Source organism: Oryx dammah, unplaced genomic scaffold (genome assembly GCF_014754425.2).
Source record: "Oryx dammah isolate SB20612 unplaced genomic scaffold, SCBI_Odam_1.1 HiC_scaffold_29, whole genome shotgun sequence".
Taxonomy (NCBI): domain Eukaryota; kingdom Metazoa; phylum Chordata; class Mammalia; order Artiodactyla; family Bovidae; genus Oryx; species Oryx dammah.
The window spans coordinates 34,860,227-34,872,305 of record NW_024070213.1 but is presented as its reverse complement, the minus strand read 5'-3'; the positions used below and the strand labels follow the sequence as shown (position 1 = coordinate 34,872,305).

Here is a 12,079-nt window from a genome sequence, read left to right as displayed (position 1 = left end):
CCTGCCAATGCAGGAGCCGTAGGTTTGATCCCTGGTCCGGGAAGATACTGCTGGAGAAGGAAACGGCAACAGCAACCCTACTCCAGTATTCTTGCCTGGAAAAACCCCATGGACAGAGGAGCCTGGTAGGCTACAGTCCCTGGGGTGGTAAAGAGTAGGATGTGACTTAGTGACTGAACAACAATCAAACTTTAAAGTTTCTGCTCAGCAAAGGAAACCATCAACAAAACAAAAAGACAATCTACAGACTGGTAGAAAATACTTGCAAACGATGCAATAGACAACTTCCAAAATGTACAGATAGCTTGTACAACTCAATATAAAAAACATCAACCCAATCAGAAAATGGGCAGAAGACCTAAACAGACATTTCTCCAAAGAAGACAAACAGCTGGCCAACAGGCAAGCAAAAAGATGCTCGACACTGCTGATTAGAGAAATGCAGATCAAAATCACAACAGGGTATCACCTCACACGGGTCAGAATAGCTATCATCAAACATTCTATAAATAGTAAATGCTGGACAGTGTGTGGAAAAAAGGGACCCCTCATACACTGTTGGTGCAGTAGTTGTAGTAGCAGTGTTAGTCTCTCAGTTGTGTCCGACTCTTTGAGACCCCACGGACTGTAGCCTGCCAGGCTTCTCTGTCTACGGAGTTCTCCAGGCAGGATTACTGGAGTGGGTAACCATTCTCTTCCCCAGGGGATCTTCCTGACCCAGGGCTCATACTGGGTCTCCTGCACTGCAGGCAGGTTCTTTACCATCTGAGCCACCAGGGAAGTCTAACACTGTTGGGAATGTAAATTGGTGCAGTTAGTATGGAAAATAATAGAGATTCCATAGAAAACTAGAGCTACCACGCCATTCCTGGGTATATATCTGGAAAAAAATGAGCACTCTAATTTGAAAAGATACGTATATTTTCTTTGTATGTTCATACACCCAAATGTTCACAGCAGCAGTATTTATAATAACCAATAGATAGAAACAACCCAAATGCCCATCAACAGGCAACTGGCTTAAGAAGATGTGATATACATATATACAATAGCACATCACTCGGTCATAAACAAAAGAATGAAATATTGCCATTTGCAGCAACATAGACGGACCTAGAAAATATTATTTTTATGAAGTCAGACAAAGACAAATAATTGTATGGCATCACTTATATGTTAAATCTAAAAAATAATACAAATAAATCTACATACAAAATAGGAACTGACTTACAGACACAGAAAACAAACATGGTTACCAAAGAAGGGAGGGAGGGAGAAATTAGGAATATGGGATTAACAGACATAAACTGCTATAAATAAAGTAGATAAGCAACAAGGATTTACTATATAGAACAAGGAATTATATTCAGTATTTTGTAATGACCTATGTGTGTGTGCTAAGTCGTTTCAGTGTGACCCTATGGACTGTGGCCCATCAGGCTCCTCTGTCCATGGGATTCTCCAGGCAAGAATACTGGAGTGGGTTGCCATGCCCTCCTTCAGGGGATCTTCCCGACCCAGGGACCCAACTTGTGTCTCTTATGCCTCCTGCACTGGCAGGTAGGTTCTTTTCCACTAGCACCACCTAGATCTATAATGGAATATAATCTGGAAAAAAACAAAAACAAAAAAACCCTGAATCACTTTTCTGTGCTCCTGAAACTAACACAGTATAGTACATTAACTATACTTCAATTTAAAAAATGTCTGTTGGAATTAAGCACCTAAATTTGTAGAGACATATTACCCCAAGACCAGTGCTTTTAATAAACAATTACATTCAATCCTCATTACTTGTGGATTCCTTATTTGTGAATTCACCCACTCACTAAAATTTATTTGTAACCCCCAAATCCACATTTGTGGTACTTTCATGGTCACTCACAGACACGTATAAAGAGGTGAAAAATTGGAGTTGCCTGGCTTACGTGTTCCCCGCTGGGGTTGGGCAAAATCAGTGCTGTCCTATTTCAGCTTCCATTCTGTCAACAAATGTCCTTTTCTCAGTCTATATATAGGGTCATATTTTGCATTTTTGTAGTTTCTGTTGGTGACTTCACTGTTTAAAATAGTCCCCACGCACTGTCCCTTCGAAGAAGCACTGTCTAGGGTTCCTAAGGGCACAAAGGCACTGATGTGACCTAGAGAAAAATACACATTGTTAGGTACGCTTTGCTCAGGCATGTACTGTAGTGCTGCTGACTGTGAATTCAATGTTGGTGAATCAATGACACATATTAAACAAAGTATCTTTAAATGGAAAAACACATAAAACAAGGTGATATACTATCAGATGATGAAACTGTTGTGACAAAAGGCTCTTGCAAATGACGAGAACTGATGGCATATCTCTAAATGATATAACTTCCTTGTGAGAGCAACCATCAAACTGTTGAGCAAATCTCATTACTCCCTGGATACTGCATACACAAGCTTACAAGCATACACTAGCTTACTGCCAACTTTAACATTTCTTTTGTTGCTAGCTTTGTTCAAGATCTGACATTACTGCATATCAAAGAATTCTGTGTAAAAATAGTATACAGATAAACTGGGTTATAATAAAATTTTCACGATCAAACTAGTTACTTTAGTTAAGTCAAACACATGCGGGCCGCTAGCTCTTTCTGCATCACAGAGAAGAGATTCAGCACAATGAACACAATATATATTCTGAATAGTACTTTTATAAGAACTACTAATAATCAGATACTAAAATTCTCCTTTGTGTAAAAAATTGGTAAAAAAATATAACTAAAAGGAGTTCATATTAGCTCGTTCTAAAACTAATTTGATGTGAGAATTCAATGAAACTGTATAGAATAACTGCTACCAACTAAAAAAGTAATAACTTCTTAGTGTTCAAATATTACTGATGTAAAAAGTATCTATGGGTACCTGCTGTCTGCAGAAATGGGAAAAGAACTGAAGAGAAAAACAACCTGGAGAGCATGACAGGATGAAGCATAACATGAGAGAAGAGAGAGACAGTGAAAACACACTAGAGGAAAGGTGATAAGAAGCCAGATTTGGCAGACAGAGGTAACAGTCTTTGGAAAGCTGCCTCAGACGCCAGTCAAAGGTTACTTTAATCAAACCCATTATTTCACTATAACGCAGTTCTGTAAATGGTATCACAGAAAGTGGGCTGTTATAAAAAGGTACACAAGGTCAAGAGTAGTGCTAAGGAAGATGACCTTAGTAAAACAAATAAGCGTCTCCCAAAATGAATTCTGGATGAAGCACAAGCTGGAATCAAGATTGCCGAGAGAAACATCAATAACCTCAGATACACAGATGACACCACTCTTACGGCAGAAAGCAAAGAAGAACTAAAGAGCCTCTTGACGAAAGTGAAAGAAGAGAGTGAAAAAGTTGGCTTAAAACTCAACAATCAGAAAACTAAGGTCATGGCATCTGGTCCCATTACTTCATGGCAAACAGATGGGGAAACAATGGAAACAGTGACAGACTTTATTTTTGGGGGGCTCCAAAAATCATTGCAGACGGTGACTGTAGCCATGAAATGAAAAGATGCTTGCTCCTTAGAAGAAAAGCTATGACCACCCTAAACAGCATAATAAAAAGCAGAGTATGGCAAAACCACTACAATACTGTAATTAGCCCCCAATTAAAAAAAAAAAAAAGCAGCAGAGCCACTACTTAACCAACAAAGGTCCATCTAGTCAAAGCTATGGTTTTTCCAGTGGTCATGTATGGATATGACAGTTGGACTATGGAGGAAGCTGAGTGCCGAAGAATTGATGCTTTTGAACTGTGGTGTTGGAGAAGAATCTTGAGAGTCCCTTGGACTACAAGAAGATCCAACCAGTCAAATCCTAAAGGAAATCAGTCCTGGGTGTTCATTGGAAGGACTGATGTTGAAGCTGAAACTTCAATTCTTTGGCTACCTGATGCAAAGAACTTACTGAAAAAGCCTTGATGCTGGGAAAGATTGAAGGCAGGAGAAGGGGATGACAGAGGATGAGAAGGTTGGATGGCATCACCAATGTGATGGACATTTGAGTAGGAGTTTGAGTTTGAGTTTTGAGTAGGCTCTAGGAATTGGTGATGGACAGGGAAGCCTGGTGTGCTGCGGTCCATGGGGTCGCAAAGAGCTGGACACGAATGAGCGACTGAACACGGCAACCTACTCCAGTACTCTTGCCTGGAAAATCTCATGGATGGAGGAGCCTGGTGGGCTGCAGTCCATGGGTTCACTACGAGTCAGACATGACTGAGCGACTTCACTTTCACACATTGGAGAAGGAAATGGCAACCCAGTCCAGTATTCTTGCTTGGAGAATCCCAGGGATTGGGGAGCCTGGTGGGCTGCTGTCCATGGGGTTGTACAGAGTCGGACACGAGTAAAGCGACTTAGCAGCAGCAACAGAGCGACTGAACTGAACTGAAAATTAATTCTTGAGAATGGCAGTCCTGAGAGATGCACCATGGGAAATAAAGTCTTCCAGTTCAGTAATTTTGGGAAACTTCTCATCACATGTCATCTCTGGGAGACAAAGGTTTTGATACCCCATGGTAGAGAAACTAGTCAAACTCTGTTAAACTTACTCAGTGACTTAGCATGGGCGGGGGGTGGGGGGTGGTGGTGGGGAGGGCAGAGGAGGTGAGCAGTGAAAGTGGCCACAGTGCCTGTAAAAAGTCTTTATTTTATACTATAGGATGCAAACCACTAGCTTTTAGAAAATATGCCTATGTATAAGAATAAGATTTCTGCCCACTCTAATGTATTTTGAGGCACTTAGAGGCACTTAGAAGTGATGGATACAGTTGGAAGTTTTACTTGTAGGAACAATAAAGGACAAATGAGAAAATTTAATAGACCCCTTGCTTTCTCTTTTGCTTATTAAAAAAAAGTCTTCATTGCCACAACAAAGTCATCTCTTCTAAAGAAGGGCTTTATATCGTTTCTTTTCAGACATCTGTCTAAATCATAGAATTTTTCTTTAATATATGTTTTTAAACATTTATAATGCTAAGTACTACATGTGTATTAACTATTAAATCCAATAAACCCATACTCTTTCCTCTATTACTCATCGTCCTCAGATCACAGCATTCAAACGCGTGCGGTGACCTAATGCTTCCCATACATGACACGTGCATGTGGCCACTCTGCAACCACGGCAAGGGGGGCTCGCATGAGTGTGGACCATCTGCCAAGCCCAGTGTGTCATGCCTCATTTATTCCTCACAGCACAGTTTGCTGAGTCCGGTACCACTCACCTTCTTTTAAAGGTGAAAAAACTGAGTCTCAGAAAGCTTAAATAACTAACTCTCTTGAGGTCACGAACCTAGTAGTTTGGGGGCATATATTCACAGCTGGGGTGAATAAAGAAACCAAGAAATGAATAAGGCTAGTCTCTAAAAGGATTCACTGTACCTGAATAAATGCTCTTAAAATGTCCTAAATTACACTAAGAAATCTCATCTGTCATCTCTTGGAAATTTACTTCTAGTAATAAACAACAATGGGACAGTAGGTACAAATCTGCCATTCCAGGAGACAGAGGAGGCAAATTACCTATTAATAAACCGTGCTAAGAAACTACAGTTTTAGTTCAAAGAATCTATGATAAATAAATGTGCATTTCAGCAAAATAAGTGTTTCATCACATTTATTTTTCAGTGCCAACAAATTACTCCTCCAGTTTTAGAAAATTATGTTGACGTTTATTTTACAGAGTCCCTAAATAAAATATGCTTGCCTGTTTGTAATGATTTTTAACTCTTGCTTTAAATATAAAGCAAAGCTTCTTAGATATTTCCAGCATTTCCTTAAATTCACACTATTAAAAACTACTTCCTGGAATAAGCCACTTTTTCAAGGGAACATTGATCAGGGTGATAGCATTCTGAGATTCAAATCCTGAGTATATCACTTCAACCAAGATGCATAACTTCTCAAGTGACATTTGTGAGAAATAGAATGCCTTAAAAAAATAAAGTCATTGATATGAAAATACTGATCCTTCTACTAAGAATTATCTTTTTTAAAAATTAAATTTTTAAAATAAACATATCTAGCAACCTCAGTTTTTTCTTTAGCATGAAATTTGGAGTTTTTTATGAAAGCTCATTTCCAGATATCTTATTGACAACTATATTTTTCTGAATCAAATATAAGGTTAAACTCATATCTATGATTTTGAAATGGAGACTTCTCCCACACCGAGAGGTGTAAACCAACAGGTCATAGAGCAGTTATCAAAAATCTTTTAGGAGCAGTACTTTGCCAGGACAGTACTCATATATGAACTAACAATTTGGGTAGATTTTTGACCTGTGAATTGAAGCTCTGAATAAGAAATACAGGATTTCTATGTAATAATTATAATTCAAGAAAAAGCAAAATCTTTAATTATCCATTTTAGAGAACAGATGTTTTTCCAGTAACCAAAGTTCATCTCAAAAGCAAGCTCTTCTAAATAACTCCTTTTATCTGTCTAATATACTGACATCACCAAAAAGTAATTTATTCCCTAATCCTCTCAAAATGGTTACCATTTGTAAAATCATTCTACTAGCCCATGGAAACACAAAGACATGTTTATTAGCTTGAATTCTTTGACTTCTGACTAACAGAATACTCATAAGGGAAGTGTTCTGCTTTGGAATTTAACCTGTTAATTCGCATCTTGAAAAAGGTCACAGGAGAACAAGACATGGAGAAGCCAGGGAGCTACGGGAGGCATGAGACAAAGATCACTTGGAGAGTCTGAAGGCATGTTATCAAAGTGATGGAAATGAACCAAGACCAACACACAAAAATGAACAATTCAGTCTTGGGGGCCTCCAAGACCCTCTGCAGCCCTGACTGTAAGCCAATTCCTGATGGCTGAAATCTTCCAAGGGGTAGTAAGCTGAGTCAACTTCATCTGGAATGCCACCATTCTGCATGAATGCTACTAACCTCCACACATGCATCTTTCTCCTTTTTTTCTGTTGTTCCAGCCTTGCCATATTTTCCCTTTAAGTCACAAGCCTACCAATGTCACTCAAAAGTAATCTGGCTCTACAGGGTGAGGTCCCAAGGAAGCTGTGGATTCCTTACACCTAGACATGCCAGGGAGGGACGGCCACATGATAGCATTTTCTCCAGACACATAAGGGCACTCACTCTAGAGTTCACTAAGACCAGATGCACAGGTATCTTGCTTTTCAGAGCTAGCAATCTGCTGTCCAACAACTAGTATAATCAGTTCACTGAACACAGAAGGCTAAGGTCTGGCCAAACTTTATCATTTGATCAAGGTCACATGGATAGACATTAGCCAATCTCTGGAGTAATATCAATTTAGATTATTCTGAAAACTGAAATTAAATAATTAAACTTAACACATATTGAGATAAATTAAGTGCCCAATATAGAAGATGTTGAGGGAGCTGCTCCTGTTAAGAACTCTAATGAAAACAGCTGGACCACAAAATGGTGGGGGGGTGCCACTGACATAAGAAAATTAGCATGAAAAAGCTGTATGTTGTTTGTTTTTGCCAATTTTCTTAAATGTTCATGGAAGGTGGGATAGTGTGTGACCTCAAAACTTGACTTTGCTGGTTAAAAAATCTAAAAGTACAAAAATAATACACCATTGGGTTCCACTTTGTGCTGCTGTATTATTGAAAAAAAGGAACATAAAGTCATCTGTTTTGAGATGGCTAATAAACACGTGAAAAGATGCTGAACACCGCTCATTAGAGAAATGCAAATCAAAAATACAATGAGGTATCATCTCACACCAGTCAGAATGGCCATCATCAAAAAGTCTATAAACAACAAATGCTGTAGAGGGTATAGAGAAGAGGGAACCCTCTTGCACTGTTGGTGGGAATGCAAATTGATACAGCCACTATGGAGAACAGTATGGAGATTCCTTTAAAAAAAAAACTAGAAATAAAACTACCATGCTGCTGCTGCTGCTAAGTCGCTTCAGTCATGTCCAGCTCTGTGTGGCCCCATAGACGGCAGCCCACCAGGCTCCCCCATCCCTGGGATTCTCCAGGCAAGAATACTGGAGTGGGTTGCCATGTCCTTCTCCAATGCATGAAAGTAAAAAGTGAAAGTGAAGTTGCTCAGTCGTGTCCGACTCTGTGCGACCCCATGGACTGCAGCCTACCAGGCTCCTCCATCCATGGGATTTTCCAGGGAAGAGTACTGGAGTGGGGTGCCATCGCCTTCTCCGAAAACTACCATATGACCTAGCAATTCCACCACTGGGCATACACCCTCAGGAAACTATAATTGAAAAAGACAAATGTACCCACCCCAATATTCATTGCAGTGCCATTTACAATAGCTAGGACTGGTGGCTCAGACAGTAAAGAACCAATATATTTAAACATATGCACCGCCCTATGTAAGAGAGACAGCCAGTGGGAATTTGCTGTATGATGCAGGGAACCCAGAGCCAGTGCTCTATGACAACTTAGAGGGATGGGAGCGGGTGGGAGGTCGGGGGGAGGTTTAAGAGGGAAGAGACAAGTGTATGCCTGTGGCTGTTTAATGTTGATGCATAGCAGAAACCATCACAATACGGGAAATTATCCTCCAATTAAAAATAAAAAAATTAAAAAGTCATCTGTTTTATAGTTATACCTTCTGTAGATGTCCCAGTCTACCCTGTGACATTTTAGAGATAGATTCAGGCATGTGTGTAGAGCCACCTTCTGTGATGGTTTAATTTCTGTTGGAGCTCTCCGGACCAGGAAAGATATCACAGTCTCCAAGTCTTAATATGCTGCTGCTGCTGCTAAAGTCGCTTGAAAACCCTGAATTCTGGCATCAGTTAAACCATGCTTTTTATTACATTTGCTATTTCATGGCTCTCCTTCATTAGAAAACCGGCAGTGAGCAGTAATGGTATAATGTATTTCTACTAAAACAGTCACTGAAAACGTGGTGAGATTTTAAAAGATAGACTGAAGTACAAATAGATTTGTGCTGTGTGCTGTGCTTAGTCACTCAGCTGTGTCCAATTTTTTGTGACCCCATGGACTGTAGCCTACCAGGCTCCTCTGACAATGGGGATTCCCCAGGCAAGAATACTGGAATGGGTTGCCATGCCCTTCCTCCAGGGGAACATCCCAACCCAGGAATCAAACTGGGGTCTCCTGCATAGCAGGCGGATTGTTTATCAGCTGAGCTACCAGGCAAGCCCAGATTCATGCTATTTCTCCTTAAATAGATACCAAAGTGTATATATATATCAAGGTACCTCAATTGTAAACCAAACACTTTAAATGAAAGCATGTCTTTGTTACTTAATCTAGCAACAACAATAATAAACAGCTAACACTTACTGAACTCTTACTATGTGAGAGATGCAAAGCTAAGTGTGTATATATTTACATGTATCATATATGTAATAAACATGTGTATATAAAATTTTATTTAATCCTTGTGATACTCATCTATGTGACATGAATTATTATGAAACAAATGAGGAAACTGAGGCATAGAGGAATCAGTAACTAGGCCAGAGTCACTAAACCAGCATGTGGCAGATCCTTATCTGATAATACTCATAACTACTAAAAAATTTATTTATACTGGAGTGCCCTCACCTGGGCAGTTAAAGGCATGGCCAATCACTGCCGCTGCTGGAGGGGTGCAAGCTCAGAGGTCACCAGGAGATCATCTGAGGAGACTGTCAGGGCCCGGGAAGCACAGGGCTGTGTCTGTCACTGCGCCAGGGACGGTGCCCGGGGACCACTGCCCCTGCACGGGCCCGAGAGCCATTTGCACGGAGACCCTGGATTCTGACTCCTCAGGATGCTGAACCCACCAGAACTGGAAGCGATCCTGAGCCAGGGGGTGAACAACAAAACCTTTGGTTTGAAGGGGCCTTGGGGTTTCAGCATCCTGAAAGACTTCAGCTACCCATTTCTAAGTGTCAAGAGTATCTGCAGAGTCCCAGGGAGAAGATGTCAGCCAGTTTCCCAGTGCGAGCCACCATTCACTTCTACAACAATGAGGACCAGGAGGAAGACACCCAGCCCTCCCAACCCCAGTGTGAGGAGGCCCAGGAGGAAAGAGCAGAGACCGGTCGATGAACCCAGGATGGCGATTTGGAGGCCGCAGTGGCACTCCCCGACTCTGTCCCTCCAGGGGGTGCTGTGTGCCCCTCATCCAAGTAAGTCAGTTTCTCCCACTCACACCCACCTCCCGTGCGCCCTGGGGGACGGCCATGCCAGGACACACTGTGTTCCCACGGGCTGTACAAGGACATAACTGTCTCCGGTCAGCTCCCGACCCATGGCAAGGACAGGGCCTTTCCTCATCCTTCTCCTGGCGAGTCTTTGTGCTTCATTCATACCTTTGAGAAAGGATTCCAGGACCATGAGGTTTGCATCCCAAGGGTGACTTATTGGGTGGGGCCAATTTTCAAAGTGCCTTCAGTAATGTCACTGTGCTGATCAAATGACAAATCAGTCCATGTCGATTAGTAACCCACCCACGCCTCTCACTTAACCTGAGACGCCTTGTTGGGCTATTTCTGCTTCTATAAAAATGATTTAGATTCTGTCTGAGGTTGATAGTGGTTGCTTAGTGGCATTCTGAACAAAAATTTACTTATGGAAAACACATGGAATAATTTCCATAAAAGTAACAAAATAAAAAGGTAAGGATGGGGAGGTGAGACCATTCTGGATGAAAGTGTGTATGATTCCTGTCTAAGGGCTGCTTGTATGAGTAGAAGAGCTTTAACTCTTGGTTGGGATCTGCTTTGGGTTTGTCACTGGAATAGAATATTGCTGTTTGCAAAGTATCAAATGCAATATCATTTTCAGCTTTTTATCTTCTGATGACCAAATGAGTGTATTTGTCAAGTTTTTTTACTTAACTATTTTACATGTGATTGTCTTCCCAGTTTCTACTTGAAAGTAAGTATTTTATTCATACTGATGAAATAAAGTTACTAGTAAAGCTTGTCAGGACATTTGTAATCATCAGTTCTGGCTCAGAAGAGAAAGTAATCAGGTAGATAGGACCATAAGTAAGTAAAGTCACTCAGTTGTGTCCGACTCTTTGTGACCCCATGGACTGCAGCCCACTAGGCTCCTCAGTCCATGGGATTCTCCAGGCAAGAATACTGGAATGGGTTGCCATTTCCTTCTCCAGGGGATCTTCCTGACCCAGGGATTGAACCCGGGTCTCTCGCATTGGAGGCAGACGCTTTAACCTCTGAGCCACCAGGGAAGCCAGATGGACCGTGGCGGCTATTAATTCTAATGCCACTAGGCTGAATGACTTGAGTGTATGTGTGCTAGGACTATCTGCAACCTGTGGACTGTAGCTTGGCAGGCTCTTCTGTCCATGAGATTCTCCAGCCAAGAAAACTGGCGTGGGTTGCCATTTTTTTCTCCAAGGGATCTTCCCGACCCAGAGGTCAAAGCTGCATCTCTTATGTCTCCTGCACTGGCAAGCAAGTTCTTTACCACTAGCGCCACTAATACTGCTAGGGTGAGTAACATACTTAGCCTAATTACTGCCACAGAACTGAGAAGCATGGAGCTGATGTTCAATGATCCAATCAGACTTAGTAAGGAACACATGATCCTTGAGGTTCTTGCCAGTCACCCTCGTCTCAGTAAAGTAGGGACAGAGCTTCTGTCTGAATCCAAATGCTTTCAGACTTCTGGAGTCTATTTTCTTTCCACTCCAATAAGCCAATGTGCAAGGCAGAATTATTTTTCTTCTCCTTACCCAAATAGATATGGGCTACTGCATTGTTGGTTTTCATCCATTTACATGATATTAAATCATGTTCAATACTTTATAGCCTCCATTCAGGTAAAGGGAATCTGTTTTCTGAATTTAGCATTAATGATATTCTGTAATGAAACCCATAGTTTTACTTAATATAAAAGTAAATGTATTTTTCATCTATAGATTTCTCACTCTTAATATCATAAACATCGAGTCCATTAATTCTGACAAACAAGCCCATTTTTACAGCTATGATGAATTAAGTGCATAAACTTTTCGACAAAACACTTTTTGACTAACAGTTACAAAGTGAAGTCGCTCAGTGACTCCATGGCCTGTAGCCCACCA

General features: G+C 41.0%; 1 protein-coding gene across 2 annotated transcripts in view; it reads right to left on the bottom strand.

The window, feature by feature from the left end:
• Positions 1–12,079, bottom strand: part of RASSF8 (Ras association domain family member 8) — a 127,636-nt gene that overhangs the window by 21,388 nt on the left and 94,169 nt on the right. The window lies entirely within an intron of this gene.